Source organism: Astyanax mexicanus, chromosome 12 (genome assembly GCF_023375975.1).
Source record: "Astyanax mexicanus isolate ESR-SI-001 chromosome 12, AstMex3_surface, whole genome shotgun sequence".
Lineage (NCBI taxonomy): Eukaryota > Metazoa > Chordata > Actinopteri > Characiformes > Acestrorhamphidae > Astyanax > Astyanax mexicanus.
This window is the reverse complement of record NC_064419.1, coordinates 29,674,092-29,690,944: the sequence shown is the minus strand read 5'-3', so window position 1 is coordinate 29,690,944 and position 16,853 is coordinate 29,674,092. Positions and strand designations below refer to the sequence as shown.

General features: G+C 39.3%; 1 long non-coding RNA gene across 2 annotated transcripts; it reads left to right on the top strand.

Moving 5' to 3' along the window:
- Positions 1-4,401: 4,401 nt before the first annotated feature.
- On the top strand, positions 4,402-15,438 carry LOC103040565 (uncharacterized). 2 transcript variants are annotated; one of them, XR_007441485.1, is made up of 9 exons: positions 4,402-4,556; positions 4,855-5,035; positions 5,170-5,210; positions 5,292-5,357; positions 12,526-12,587; positions 13,311-13,408; positions 14,376-14,471; positions 14,573-14,643; positions 14,871-15,438. It is a non-coding gene; the product is annotated as an uncharacterized LOC103040565 (long non-coding RNA). The 2 variants fall into 2 exon arrangements; XR_007441486.1 differs by having other exon boundaries at positions 4,403-4,556; positions 4,855-5,030.
- Positions 15,439-16,853: the final 1,415 nt, after the last annotated feature.

Below are 16,853 nucleotides of genomic sequence, written 5' to 3'. Positions count from 1 at the left end.
GTTCTAGTGTGATTTTGAAGGACTTTTTAATCTTGGGCCAGAGCAAATACACATGATCTGAAGAGTACTAGTCTTCTACTTTAAGAAAAACCTGGAATTAGCCTGGCCCAAGCTGATTTTATACTTTAAAATGAACTGGCAACATGGAATAACGATCCATAATGCACAAAAAAATTGAATATAAAGCTGATGTTCTAGTGTGATTTTGAAGGACTTTTTAATCTTGGGCCAGACCAAATACACATGATCTAAAGAGTACTAGTCTTCTACTTTAAGGAAAGCCTGGAAATAGCCTGGCCTAAGCTGATTTTATACTTTAAAATGAACTGGCAACATGGAATACCGATCCATAATGCACAATTGTTTTTATGTAAAGCTGATGTTCTAGTGTGATTTTGAAGGACTTTTTAATCTTGGGCCAGACCAAATACATATGATCTGAAGAGAACTAGTCTTCTACTTTAAGGAAAACCTGGAATTAGCCTGGCCCGAGCTGATTTTATACTTTAAAATGAACTGGCAACATAGCATACCGATCCATAATGCACAATTTTTTTATGTAAAGCTGATGTTCCAGTGTGATTTTGAAGGAATATTTCATATTGGGCCAGACCAAATACACATGATCTAAAGAGTACTAGTCTTCTACTTTAAGGAAAACCTGGAATTAGCCTGGCCCGAGCTGATTTTATACTTTAAAATGAACTGGCAACATGGAATACCGATCCATAAGGCACAAAAACGTTTAATTTAAAGCTGATGTTCTAGTGTGATTTTGAAGGACTTTTTAATCTTGGGCCAGAGCAAATACACATGATCTGAAGAGTACTAGTCTTCTACTTTAAGAAAAACCTGGAATTAGCCTGGCCCAAGCTGATTTTATACTTTAAAATGAACTGGCAACATGGAATAACGATCCATAATGCACAAAAAAATTGAATATAAAGCTGATGTTCTAGTGTGATTTTGAAGGACTTTTTAATCTTGGGCCAGAGCAAATACACATGATCTGAAGAGTACTAGTCTTCTACTTTAAGAAAAACCTGGAATTAGCCTGGCCCAAGCTGATTTCATACTTTAAAATGAACTGGCAACATGGTATAACGAGCCATAATGCACAATTTTTTTTTGTGTAAAGCTGATGTTCCAGTGTGATTTTGAAAGACTTTTTAATCTTGGGCCAGAGCAAATACACATGATCTGAAGAGTACTAGTCTTCTACTTTAAGAAAAACCTGGAATTAGCCTGGCCCAAGCTGATTTCATACTTTAAAATGAACTGGCAACATGGTATAACGAGCCATAATGCACAATTTTTTTTTGTGTAAAGCTGATGTTCCAGTGTGATTTTGAAAGACTTTTTCATATTGGGCCAGACCAAATACACATGATCTGAAGAGTACTACTCTTCTACTTTAAGAAAAACCTGGAATTAGCCTGGCCCAAGCTGATTTAATACTTTAAAATTAACTGGCAACATGGCCTACCGATCCATAATGCACAAAAAAATTGAATATAAAGCTGATGTTCTAGTGTGATTTTGAAAGACTTTTTCATCTTGGGCCAGACCAAATACACATGATCTGAAGAGAACTAGTCTTCTACTTTAAGGAAAACCTGGAATTAGCCTGGCCCTAGCTGATTTTATCCTTTAAAATGAATTGGCAACATGACATGAAAGCCATTTTGCACAGAAATAATGAATATAAAGCATTGATTTTGAGAACTCTTCATCTCATGAGTATTTGGTCTGAAAAAAAAAAGTCCAAAATCATACTGGAATATCAGCTTTAAATAATATTTTTTTGTGCTGCCATGTTGCCAATTAATTGTGCAGTCTAAAATCAGCTCGGGCCAGGCTAATTCCAGGTTTTCCTTAAAGTAGAAGACTAGTTCTCTTCAGATCATGTGTATTTGGTCTGGCCCAAGATTAAAAAGTCCTTCAAAATCACACTAGAACATCAGCTTTATATTCAATTTTTTGTGCATTATGGATCGTTATACCATGTTGCCAGTTCATTTTAAAGTATAAAATCAGCTCGGGCCAGGCTAATTCCAGGTTTTCCTTAAAGAAGAAGACTAGTACTCTTCAGATCATGTGTATTTGTTCTGGCCCATGATGAAAAAGTCCTTCAAAATCACACTGGAACATCAGCTTTACATAAAAAAAATTGTGCTTTATGGATTGGTATTCCATGTTGCCAGTTCATTTTAAAGTATAAAATCAGCTTGGGCCAGGCTAATTCCAGGTTTTTCTTAAAGTAGAAGACTAGTACTCTTCAGATCATGTGTATTTGGTCTGGCCCAAAATTAAAAAGTCCTTCAAAATCACACTAGAACATCAGCTTTAAATTAAACTTTTTTGTGCCTTATGGATCGGTATGCCATGTTGCCAGTTCATTTTAAAGTATAAAATCAGCTTGGGCCAGGCTATTTCCAGGCTTTCCTTAAAGTAGAAGACTAGTACTCTTTAGATCATGTGTATTTGGTCTGGCCCAATATGAAAAAGTCTTTCAAAATCACACTGGAACATCAGCTTTACACAAAAAGAATTGTGCATTATGGCTCGTTATACCATGTTGCCAGTTCATTTTAAAGTATAAAATCAGCTTGGGCCAGGGTAATTCCAGGTTTTCCTTAAAGTAGAAGACTAGTTCTCTTCAGATCATGTGTATTTGGTCTGGCCCAAGATGAAAAAGTCCTTCAAAATCACACTGGAACATCAGCTTTACATAAAAAAAATTGTGCATAATGGATTGGTATGCCATGTTGCCAGTTCATTTTAAAGTATAAAATCAGCTTGGGCCAGGCTACTTCCAGGTTTTCCTTAAAGAAGAAGACTAGTACTCTTCAGATCGTCCTATGTCACAGGTTGGGATGCTTTACCTAATTATGTAATCTTATTTGAATCTAGATTTTCTGCTTTTGGTTTGGGATCCAATAGTTAATAATGTTTGTTGCCGTGTCTTTTCCCTCACCTGGAAAGCAGGCACTCTACAGAAATCCCATAAAAGTAAGCTTAACAATTAAGAAAATAAAATAAAACTGAAAAGTCTGTAGAAGGCAATTATTTTAGCTGAATTATTGATTTAAACAGATTTTTATGTAACAATGTTACAATTTGCTGTATTTAGGAAACTGCCATATTTCTGGACACAAAGCATCCCGATCATTACAGAGTTTACAATCTCTGCAGTAAGTTAGATCATGAAAAACCTGGAAAAGTCAAGGAACTTGAAAAAAGTCATTTTCAGGCCTGGATAAGTTTTGGAAAAAAACACAAAAAAAAAAACAAAGTCAAAGTCAAATTTACTCTTTGTGATCTTTGTGTTTCCATTTATTGACTCTGTTTATCGACTCCGTTTATCGACTCTGTTTATCGACTGAGAAAAGCTATTTAAAAAATAATTTGATAATTTGATTGGAGTTTCAGATGGAATATAACTGTAAATTCACAGAGAAAAATCTAGGTGTTTAGGCTGTAATTAAGCTCTTGCTCTCTTCCACTCTTTGGGAAGCATATTGGTTATATATGCAAGTAAATTACCAGTAATGGTGACAAGAAGGCAACATTTAAACAGATGCATTTAAAAGCTGTTAAAAAAATAAAGAATCTACACAATATAGACACAACCTAAACATATTCCCTGACAGCCAGATATATGCCAAATTAGTTTATTTAAAAATTGATTCTGTTCAAAGTTTTAAACAGAAGATTCTATATCATGTTTGATGAAAGTGTGAAATACTGTTTACAGGTTAAACATTAGAAATGTTTATCAGTGTTTAAAATGGGCCTGAGCTGATTAATACATCAGTGCAGAGTGAAGTAATTTAGCCCTACATTATGGAGCGCTCAGAATTTGACACATTTTATTATTGAAGATTGTGTCTTAGCATTGCTTAAATAAATGTTTTTTTTTTAATTATTTAAATATATTTAATGTAAATATAGGCCTACTATAATCAGTTTTGATATACATTCTTGTCTACTCTGATGTTTTAAACGCGCTATGGTCATTAAAATGTGCTGCGAAAGCATAGAAAAGGCACAGAAAATAATTTAAATTTATAGGTTAACACTATTTGTAATCTACATGTGTATACATATTTTACCCTTGTTTTCTTTTTTTCCAGAGGGAATTATAAAATAAGCTAAAGACTTTCATGTTTACTACAACTTAATTATTAATCATGTACCAGTGTTTTATAGCAAATGTAACCAAAAAATGTCCCACATTATATGTCCCAGGTTATAATGTTTTGCATTGTCAGCGATACCAGACGCACATTCACACACACAATGGAAACATGAACAGCTAGACATGCTAATGAAACGTAAAATACTACTGCTTTTACTACTGTTGATGTTTGGTGCAGCCATCTTGCGTTCTGAACTTCCAGTTGAAATGTTCTACTTAGAACTTGGAAATTTCCAGTTCTGAATTCCTACTTCAGATGGAATGCAGTATAAGGATTCACATTAGAGCTCGACCCAACCTGCCCCATACACTGTCATTTTGAGCCAAAGCCCGAATTAAACCTGACATTTTTTGAGTAAGTAGAGCATTAAAACTGAGCTTTTAAAAAACATTTTCGTTCTGTTTAGAATGAGTGAAGAATGAATAAGACCTATTATTTAAGAAAAATATTATTAATTATTAGGAACAGATCTCCAAAAGATTATAACATGAACAATGCAAACAATGATCCAAAGGCCTAAACATTAGGCTACAACAATGTCTGAATGACTTTCCTCTAATCTAGTATAATATAACATGGTTTAAGAAAAGAAAAGAAATTCTTTTATAATTTTATTTATATTTTTTTCCCATTTTCTCCCCAATTTACACAGCCAACCCACTCGTTAGGACTCCCCCTATCACTAGTAATGCCCCAACACACCAGCAGGATGAAGACTAGCACACTCTTTCTCCGATACATGTGAAGTCAGCCACCGCTTCTTTTCGAGCTGCTGCTGATGCAGCATTGCCAAGCAGCCAGCACATTTGGAGGAAAGCGCAGCGGCAGGTGAAGTGCGTAATATGGACAGTGTGCACTTTGCACTTGTGCAACTTTTTTAAAAAACAGTTTGATTTGTTTCTGCTATATTTTGATTCATAGCTTTATATAAAATGAAAATAACTTATAACTATATTATTTTCTTTAGCCCGAGGAACCTGAGGAAAGTGGTGGGAAATCTCGAGCCAGGTCAGACGTTGGGTTGGGTTTGGGCAGAGAACCTAAGCTCTTATTCACATATTGAACTTGAACTTGTTATTGTGTTCTCAGTGACATGTTGAACTACACTGCCAGTTTGAGGGAATGTCATTGCCATCCACTGCAAAGGAGGCAAAGGTGATGCTGAAGTTTTCACTGATTTAAAGACATCATCAATGTTTTCTATATGTATTTGATTTGATTTTTAGGTTAACCCATCACCATAGTTGTTCAGCTGAATGTCTAAAGCCATATCCAAACTGGATTCACTTATTCATTTTAGCTGAGGAGGTTTTTTTTTTCTTCCTTCATGGCACGGATATGTCAGGGTATAGCAAATCTCAGGTGCATGCTTTATACAGCAGTCAAATTCAGAAGGTGAACCACATGACTCCTCAGAGGTGCAGAGCTTCTCTCAGCTTAAGGCAAGTGATTGTGTAGCATAGCCTGTTGCCTACATAAATCTCTGAAAAAAATAGAGACCACTTAAAAATGATCAATTTCTTTGATTTTACCAATTTTTACCAAATTGAATATAATCAAGAGGAAGATGGATGATCACAAGCCATCAAACAACAAACAAAGCTGAACTGCATCTTTTTTTGGTATTTCAGCTGTTTATAATTTTCTGCAAATAAATGCTCTAAATTAAAATATTTTTATTTGGAATTTGGGAGAAATGTTGTCCATAGTTTATAAAATAAAACAGCAATATTCATTTTACTTAAACATATACCTATAAATTGCAAAATCTGAGAAACTTGATTCAGAAACTAAAGTGGTCTCTTTATTTTTTTCCAGAGCTGTTTGTTATGAACATGTTACTGTATTTCTGTATTTATTGTAAGTTGGTTATAATATTCTTATCACATGTTTTTGATGGGGAATGCAATACGTAAAATGATTAGCTGCTCCCACCTGAGTCATTTAAGCAAAGAATACTGTATTTTCCTGATGTCATGAAGAAAAAATGCATTACTCCATAGATAAAGCTAATCGCTTCACAATAGGGTTTATGTTGGGTGTCTGAAGTTTGCTCTGCAGCTTAACTCCGTGGGTGATCCAGCCAAAATCTGCTGGACACTCAATATGCAGTCACTTCTAACTGCAGTTAGTTGTCTCAAATAGATTTGCTTACGAATTGACTTGACTTGAATTGTGTGACCAATATTTTACTCTCCATAAAAGCAGAAAAAGGTTTGTTGCATAGCTACAGTTTGTACTTCTGTACTTTTTATAGAGAAGTGTTACACGGGGGGTCATAAACCTGAAGAAACCTAAAGCAATTCTGTTTGAGAGAGTTGTTTTAGGCAGGTGTGTAAGACTTTAGGTACAGTTGTGGTCAAAAGTTTACATACACTTGTAAAAAAACATAATGTTATGGCTGTCTTGAGTTTTCAATAAGTTCTACAACTCTTATTTTTCTGTGATAGAGTGATCGGAACACATACATGTTTGTCACAAAAAACAGTCATAAAATTTGGTTCTTTCATAAATTTATTATGGGTCTGCTGAAAATGTCACCAAATCTGCTGGGTCAAAAATATACATACAGCAACATTAGTATTTGGTTACATGTCCCTTGGCCATTTTCACGGCAACTAGGCACTTTTGGTAGCCGTCCACAAGCTCCTGGCAAGCTTCAGGTCGAATGTTTGACCACTCTTCTTGACAGAATTGGTGCAGTTCAGCTAAATGTGATGGTTTTCTTGCATGAACCCGTTTCTTTAGCACTGTCCACATGTTCTCAATGGGGTTTAAGTCAGGACTTTGGGAAGGCCATTCTAAAACCTTAATTCTAGCCTGTTTTAGCCATTCCTTTACCACTTTTGATGTGTGTTTTGGGTCATTGTCTTGTTGGAACACCCAACTGCGCCCAAGACCCAACCTTCGGGCTGATGGTTTTAAGTTTTCCTGCAGAATTTGGAGGTAATCCTCCTTCTTCATTATCCCATTTACTTTCTGCAAAGAACCAGTTCCACTGGCAGCAAAACATCCCCAGAGCATAATACTACCACCACCATGCTTGACAGTAGGCATGGTGTTCCTGGGATTAAAGGCCTCACCTTTTCTCCTCCAAACATATTGCTGGGTGTTGTGGGCAAACAGCTCAATTTTTGTTTCGTCTGACCAGAGAACTTTCCTCCAGAAGGTTTTATCTTTGTCCATGTGATCAGCAGCAAACTTCAGCCGAGTCTTAAGGTGCCTTTTCTGGAGCAAGGGCTTCTTTCTTGCACGGCAGCCTCTCAGTCCATGGCGATGTAAAACACGCTTGACTGTGGAGACTGACACCTGTGTTCCATCAGCTTCCAAATCCTTGCAGACCTGCTTCTTGGTGATTCTTGGTTGACTCTTGACCATCCTGACCAATCTCCTCTCGGCAGCATGTGATAGCTTGCGTTTTCTTCCTGATCGTGGCAGTGACACAACTGTTCCATGCACTTTATACTTGCGTATAATTGTCTGCACAGTTGCTCTTGGGACCTGTAGCTGCTTTGAAATGGCTCCAAGTGACTTCCCTGACTTGTTCAAGTCAATAATTCGCTTTTTCAGATCCACACTGAGTTCCTTTGACTTTCCCATTGTAGCTTTTGTAGCTGAGTCTAATCACTGGGTCAAATGAGCCCTATTTAAATGGGCTCATGAGAAGTCAACAGCTGTAGTCAATCAGAATCACTTACAAGAAGTGAAGAGGCCATGACATGAAGCTAATTTGATTGACACAACTCGCTACATCACCAAAATTGACAAATTTTGTTGCTGTATGTATATTTTTGACCCAGCAGATTTGGTGACATTTTCAGCAGACCCATAATAAATTTATGAAAGAACCAAATTTTATGACTGTTTTTTGTGACAAACATGTATGTGTTCCGATCACTCTATCACAGAAAAATAAGAGTTGTAGAACTTATTGAAAACTCAAGACAGCCATAACATTATGTTTTTTTACAAGTGTATGTAAACTTTTGACCACAACTGTATACAGTTCACACATGACTGTCCTGGTGACTGCAACAATCAGGGGAAACAGTGAGGAAACTAAAACTAGCAAAAGTATTTAATCAAGATTTTGATTAATTTTACTGTCTTTCTGTTTTTATTGTCTCTCCATCTCTGCTACAAATGAAAGGCTTAATCTCTGTTTGGGAAACCAAACCATGGAGAACACAGTTAATTAAATGGAATTCAATGTTAAAGATACAGTACTAATAATATTCACTGCTGAAATGGTTCCCACTTCCTGCTAAGGTGCTGCTACATGGCTAAGTTACTGTGTTGTGTTCCTAGCTGATTTCTGTGCAGTTGTATTCCAGATGGTTGCTAGGGTCTTTAAGGTGGTTGTCGAGTGGTTACTCTGGTAACCCGTTTAACAATGAGCCAAATATATTTTGTACCAAATATAGATGTAGAATGTTGTACAATTTTAAGATCTTTTAATAATCGCATGAGGTTTAGTAAATTTCGACAGTAGACGCTGTATTTTATTTTTCATATTGTACACTGTTGATCACCCAAGATGGCGGCGCGTGCACACGCTGCGGCTTCTCGCTCTCCCGAGGATACAGCGCTTTGGTGTTTTTTGTCCTGTTTTTGTACGTCTTTGTCGTGCGTTCACGTCCTGAAACGCACCTACAGCCGTGAGTTTCTGCTGGAAGCCGGTAGAAACTCACTTTTGGATTTAAACCGCGATCTCCGAGAAGAGCTGCGAGCCTGCGGCGTGCTCCGGACACCCGCACCCCCACCGCTGCAGCTCGCCCACAATGGAAGCGCCACAGGCGGCGGGAGAGACGGCAGAAGCGCGGTAAGCGGGGAGGTATCCGAGCGAGGCTAGCGGCTAGCCCACACAAGCCAGCTATCCCCACCATGCTTCTGGCGAATGTAAGATCGTTGGACAATAAACTGGACTACATCCGCTTACTTCAGTCAACTCAGAAGACCGTGAGAGACTGTTGTGTTTATATTTTCACGGAAACTTGGCTCAACAACAGCGTCCCGGACCACGCCGTTCAGCTGGAGAGGCTAACATGCTATCGGGCGGACCGAGAGCTAGCTGCTGGAGGTAAGAGCTGCGGCGGCGGGCTCTGTGTTTACATCAGCGAAGCTTGGTGTCGTAACGTTGTTGTGGTCTGTAAACACTGCTCACCAGTAGTGGAACTGATGATTATCAAGTGCCGTCCGTTCTATCTACCGAGAGATTTCTCCGCCGTGCTTATCGCCGCTGTTTATCTCCCTCCGACCTCCAACAAAAGCGTGAGGAGTGAAGCACTGAATGAACTTTACCAGTACATCAGTGAACAGCAGACAGCACACCCAGATGCTTTTCTCATTCTGGCTGGAGATTTCAACCACGCAGACCCAAAGACTGTGTTTTCTGGACTTTTTAAACACATAGACTTTCCAACCAGGGGTAACAACACTTTGGACCAGGTCTTTACTAAAAAAAAAGGGGGGCTTACAGAGCCTCCCCCCTCCCCCACCTCGGAGCGTCTGACCACCTAACCATTATGCTAATGCCAGCTTACAGACCACTGGTTAAAGTCACCAAACCAGTTCTGAAGCAGGTACGAGTGTGGCCAGAGGGTTCCTCAGAGGCACTTCAGGACTGTTTCAGCACAACAGACTGGAACATGTTTAGAGAGGCTGCCACCCACAACAACTCCACGGACATTCAGGAGTACACAGAAACTGTCTCTGCCTACATCACCAAGTGCATTGATGATGTAACCGACCTCAAGACCATCACTGTTCGGGCTAATCAGAAGCAATGGCTGACAGGAGAGGTCCACAAGCTCCTGAAGGCTAGAAATGCAGCCTTCACAGCAGGAGACCAGGCAGGCCTGAGGACAGCCAGGGCCAACCTGTCCCGCGGCATCAGGAAAGCTAAGAGGCAGTACTCCAAGAAGATATCCCAACGCTTCAGCGACAGCAGAGACACACGGAACCTGTGGCAGGGGATTCAGTCTATCACAGGCTACAAACCCCATCCACAGACCTGCAACAGCGACACATCTCTGCTGAACGACCTGAATGGATTCTTCGCAAGGTTCGAGCCACTCAACAACACACCCGCCCAGAAATCCATCCCTCCTCCTGGTGACCAGGTGCTAACGCTCTCCCAAGACAGTGTGAGGAGAGCATTCAGCAGGATCAGTGCTCGAAAATCTCCTGGACCTGACAACATTCCTGGTCGTGTGCTGAAGGACTGTGCCTGGGAACTCGCAGAGGTTTATACGGACATCTACAACACCTCTCTGAGTCAGGCTGTGGTTCCCACATGCTTCAAAGCCACCACCATCATCCCTGTCCCTAAGAAGGCATCGCCATCCTGTCTCAACGACTATCGTCCAGTTGCACTCACCCCCATCCTCATGAAGTGCTTCGAACGACTAGTCATGCACCATATCAAGTCTTCACTCCCCTCCTCCCTGGACCCCTACCAGTTTGCATATCGGTCAAATCGCTCGACCGATGATGCCATCTCCACTGTTCTCCACTCAGCCCTCACACACCTGGACAAGAAAGACACCTACGTCAGAATGCTGTTTGTTGACTTCAGTTCAGCATTCAACACAATTGTCCCTCAACAGCTCATACACAAACTGGACAGTCTGGGGCTGAGCACTTCCCTGTGCAACTGGCTGTTGGACTTCCTGACTGGTAGACCACAGGCAGTGCGGGTTGGCAGCAGCACATCCAGCATCACCACACTGAACACAGGGGCTCCCCAAGGATGTGTACTGAGCCCCCTCCTGTTCACTCTGCTGACCCACGACTGCACACCAGAACACACCTCCAACCTCTTCGTCAAGTTTGCGGATGACACGACGGTGGTGGGTCTCATCAGCAACAACGATGAGTCACACTACAGGAGCGAGGTGAGCCGCCTGGCCTCCTGGTGCAAACACAACAATCTCTCTCTGAACACAGAGAAGACCAAGGAGATTGTTGTGGACTTCAGGAGAACTCACACACTGCACACTCCTCTGTCCATCAACGGAACTGCTGTGGAGAGGGTGAGCAGCACCAAGTTCCTGGGTGTGCACGTCACAGAGGACCTCTCCTGGAGCACCAACTCAGCATCACTGGCCAGGAAGGCAAACCAGCGTCTCTACTTTCTACGCAAGCTGAGAAGAGCTGGAGCCCCCACCCCCATCATGACCACCTTCTACAGAGGGCCCATCGAGAGCATCCTGACCAGCTGTTTCACCGTGTGGTACGGGGCCTGCACAGCATCCTGCCGCAGGACCCTCCTGCGCATCGTGAGAGCAGCTGAGAAGATCGTTGGCACCTCTCTCCCCTCCCTTCAGGACTTGTACAGCTCCCGCCTCACACGGAAAGCCATCCGTCTGGCAGGAGATCCCTCCCACCCACTACGCAGCTTCTTCAGCCTGCTGCCATCAGGGAGAAGACTGCGGAGTCTCGGGTCTAGGACCAGCAGACTGCGAGACAGCCCCATCCATCAGGCTGTGAGGATGCTGAACTCTCTTCCTGCTCTACCCCCCATCCCAATCCTGACCCCACACCCTCCCACCAACACAGTACTGAAACTCTGCACTAGAACACACACAGTACTGTAACTTTTGTAAAAGGACCTGCACTACACACCCAATACCTGCACTACTGTTACGCTGCACTGTCATAATACTTTAATTCCCCAAGAACTGGGAACTTTAAGAACTTTACCAGCCTTAAGCTAGATACAACATTTGCACTACTGTTATACGGGTTCTATTTATATTGTCACTTGATCTTAATCACCATTAATATTGCACTATTATCTTCTGTCTCACAGATGTCTATTGTGTTTTTGTTGTATTGTACATATAGTGTCTCCCACTCATTTAGGTTATATTTTTATTTCTTTTTATTTCTATTTATATATCTATTTCACCCCCACCACTACTGCACCTTGTTCTGTCTCATGTATGTCTGTGTCCCTGCTGCTGTATTGTACACATAGTGTCTCCCCTTTTTCTTTATTATCCATTATCTGTACTTGCTGTAAAATTGGGAAGGAGAGTAACGTAATTTCAATTCTATGTATGTCCTGTACATATGCAGCATTGACAATAAAACTACTTGACTTGACTTGACTGTTTATGCTTATGCCCGGCTGTCCTCTTCTTCTTACATATGTAGTCTCATAGACGGCAGGGGTGCCAGACTAAAGAAACAAACACACAATGGCTGACCAGTTGAATTTAAGTTAAAAGAAAATGTGTTTGTAATGTAATATTTGATAAGGGCCCTTGAGCATTTCGAATCAAGTCAGCTTGAGAACTGTTTTTTTCTGTTGCAACAGGGCGCACGGGTACGATGGTGTGTACATGGTTGATTGACAGCGTTTAGTTTGAGAGTGCGCAGGTACTGTATTTCTCCTGAGGGTGGGGTGAATGTGTATGTATATATTCAGTGTGTCAGAACTGCTCCTTTAGTTTCTGCTGTGCTCAGTTGAAGACTGAGACCAAGTAGTTAAACATACAGCTCTGGGGAAAAAAATGTTTTTCATGCATCTTTGCATGTTCTCCTCCACCAGTCTTACACACTGCTTTTGGATAAGTTTATGCCATTCCTGGTGCAAAAATTCAAGCAGTTCAGTTTGGTTTGATGGCTTGAGATTATCCATCTTCCTCTTGATTATATTCCAGAGGTTTTCAATGAGATTTTTAAGTGGTTTTTTTTCCAGAGCTGTATGTCTGCACTCTCCTACAAAAGTATTGAAACACTGAGGCCAATTGATTTTTTTTCTTCTGCTCTAGTGAAAACATTTTGGTGTAACAAAAATATAATTTAAAGATGAATATTGAAGACAAATTGGTAAGTTCGGACAAAGGCTGAATTGTTGACCTTTTGTCTCCTATTCATCTTTTAATGTCAAACCCAATTTGTTTTCAGTCTAAAGCAGAAATAAAGAAATGAGACTGACTTATCAAGTACTTTTGGGGGGCAGTGTATGTTTAGGGGCTGTTTTCTGTGTAGTTCCAATTAAAATCTGCAGTCAGTCTGCTCCTTTCAGAGTGACTGCACTGTTATGTATATTGGTTATGTAATTTAATGCTCCTGGGCATTGCTGTGTTTGTTGTGCAGGTGTGGGAAAGGGCAATGGCAGTGATCTGAAGGTGCGGATCATAGTGAAAAGAGAGCAGGTGTTCCAGTGTGTCTGTGCCACGCAGACGAACTGTAGGGTAAGCTAACTTTTAAAGGTTTTCTACAGTATAAAACTGTATTTACTTCCTCATAGTCAAATGACAAGAGTAGTTTCAGTACAAAAAAGTGAAAAACTGTGAACCTTAAACACAGTGGTTTCCTAATTAAAACCAGAGCTATATGGCATATCCAGAACAGACATGTGAAGTGGGCTAATCCCACAACCCCTAAATGATTTAGTAGTTTAGGGTGATTTCACACCTACTTTTTTTATTTGTCAAAATAAACTGTTCATATTTACGTGTAGTGCTGTTTGTTTGGACATGGATGAGTACAGTAATCACAACTGCAATGAGACTGCTGAGAACTGTTGGTCTGAACTCTGAATTGGTTGGTTTGTGATGTGAACATGATCTGACCTTGATCCAACCCATCTGTCAAGCATACTCTGTCAGTTTTAAGATGTGGAGTCAGTCAAATGAACACATGCCACCTCTGCTGTTGTTCCATGTTAAACTGCACAGAAATCTGTTTACTTTCTTGCTCCCAGCCAAGAGAGCTCTGACCAACAACCAAAGAGATTACAAAGATTGTTGTGACTCATTTTGGTGAGCTTGAATTGTATCCTCTGTTAAAACAACAAACCATGAGGGAAATGCTCCAAGAGAATCAATTAATTACCTGACTTGGACCAGAGCAAACAAACTATAGTGTGAAAAAACAGCCTTACATACACTATTAAAAGATTTTGTACATACATACACTAGTGAAAGCGTTTGTGAATCGGTATCATCTTAACCCCAAATCATATTTTAAATATGTACTAAAGAACAACTTTTAAATATTCAATAAGCTCATAATATTGAACCTTTAAAGACAGTAGCAGCCCACTAAAAACATAAATCACATTGTAATTGTTGGGAAAGGTCTTTCAGATGTTTGTCTTATGTTCCTTTGTGTTTATTTTACTGTTCGCTCGTATACTGTGTTCTCATATTTTACCAGCTGTTCCCAGATACTGAAAACAATGCCGTGGTGATCAGCTTTCAGGAAGGGCCAGTGGTTTGTGGTGATGTTAAGGTCATGTTTGAATCCAGGGCTGTAAGTTCCCAATCTATTGTAACGTAAGAATGATTTTATGGACATCGTTTTTTCCAGTTGTTTGGCAAAATGTTTTTTTCTCTATTGTTCTCTATGCCCAGGGTCTTCCAAAGGGGTATGAGGACTATCCTTTCTATTTCTGGTTCAACACTTCATTTGTAGAGAACAACAGGTGAGGTTTTTGCTGTCCATTGTCCTCAGAAGCAGACACTGGCTTTGTTTACCTACCAGACCACTCTGGTTTTAGATTTTATATATAAAAATGCCAGGCCACTTAATTCATTAATTAGAATATTTTGTCCCCTCTCAGTTTAGTAACATTACTGCTTTCAATGTAAAACGAAAAATCATATGGACTGCTGCTTGAATGCAATCTATAATGCTTTGGTCCCAAAACAGGCTCTATCTGTCAAGGGAGGAACTGGACAACCCACGTAAGTCCAAAACCTGGGACATCTACAAGGAGGACTTTGGTGTGACCGTGTCTTTCAGTGACCCTGCACTTATGTAGCAGACGACACTTGCTTGTGTATCTCAACTAAAACCCTTAAGCCCTGCACAAGGTCTAAATCTTTGCTCTAATGTAGGTTTTCACACACTTATAAAAGGTGAGTGATGTTTAGGGATTGGATTCGGGCATATTGTGCCCCTAAAGCTATAGCTATAGCTATATAACCTCAACTTTATGTCCATCCCCCATCTTCACTGTAGGAGCTTTTTACTGAGCCGTGCATACACCACAATATTATGCATTTGTTTGTCAAATGTTTTTTGTCTTTAAATGAAGACAAATGTTTGTGTCAGTTTAGCATATTAAGCCTCCAAAATGTAAATCTTACTCTTTAAGCTTGAGTGTACATCAAATAAAGCAATCGAGGCTGCCACTGTGAAATGGTCAATGGTTATGTGTGCAGAAACATGTTTTTGTAGTACACATGTATTGAAATAAATACTAATGTCTCTGTAACACTTGTCTGTCACTTTTTTGAATTAACAACTGATCTGGGTTGCTGAATTTCTGCAATTGTTTTTAAGGATAGATCTGAGTGACTTGTTTTTTTAGAAGTAAAAAGTCTGGTCTTACAGGTGGGCATGCAACTCTAAACTCTTTAGAATCAGCAGTTTTAGAGGTGACCTTTTTCAGAAGCGCTGTCAGTGCCATTCTCATATAAAAGGCTTAAAATCAAATCTCAAATGTGCAGCTTATAATAGTAAATAAAATAATGTACTATGTAATTGTGTAGAACACAAACTGTATAAACACAAACTTTAATTCTAGAATTGATATACACTATCTGCTGCTGTCAGTACAAATGGATGGCTGGATCAAAAATCTATTCAAAATATTAAAATATTCAATATTCAAATATTAAACTGGGGATTCACAAAAATGCTTTTTCTTAAGTTTATACTTAACTTAAGAGGTCTGTTTTGGTTATTTTTCTTAATGTTTATTTTGTACCAAAAATTCCAAAAATGGAATAATAATATATATACCTTTATGATACACTCACATTTCAGTGCTTGGTTTGACTCTGTTTTTTTATTTTCCTAATGTTTTCTTAAGCCTTCACATCAGTGTCTCAGCACTGGCATTCAGAGCCCCTTATTCACCATCGTACTCCACTGGACATTTCAGGGACAACAGCCTTTTTTGCCCAATTATAAACACTCTTCTTGTAAAAGTTATCCAGACATAGGTTAAAAAAAAAAAAACAGTTGAACTATAAAGTATTGAAAGACTAGGATACTAAAAGCCAGTAATGTTAGCCCTGCTAAGACGTCCCTTTGCTGATCAATAGCTGGTTAACAAGATAGCCTCACAGTATACTGTATGTTTGTTTTTTTTTACTGCCCTTGAGCTTTTATTTTTTTTTATTTGTACTGCAGTAGAAATGTGTTTTTAGAAACTTGGCTTTATTTGTCTCACTATCTTTATATATCAGTTGCTTTAAACATTATAATGTTAAGCATAATTTTATTTATAAATTTAAATAACAAAACATAAATGTTGTTTTAATAAACGTTAGCAATAAATAATCTCAAAATAACACATCTAAAATACAGCAGACTAATAGTTTAAACCATTAAACCCAGCCTTTCATTGAGCTGAGAGAAAATTAAGTGTGCTGTTCAATTTCCAACGTTAAGAAATGGGTTAGACAAGCTATACTAATGCACCGTCCATCATATCATCAGCAGTTCAGCTGTGACTTTTGGAAGAAACCAAAGTCAATGGAAAAGAGGGGGGGGGGGTGGCTTGAGGGTGTCTGAGATTTAATATAACAATATTATTTTAATATAAGTGTTCATAGTTAATTAAAATACTTACTCGGAATTACATAAGAGTGCTAGTAAAATATAAAATAAAATAAAAATATA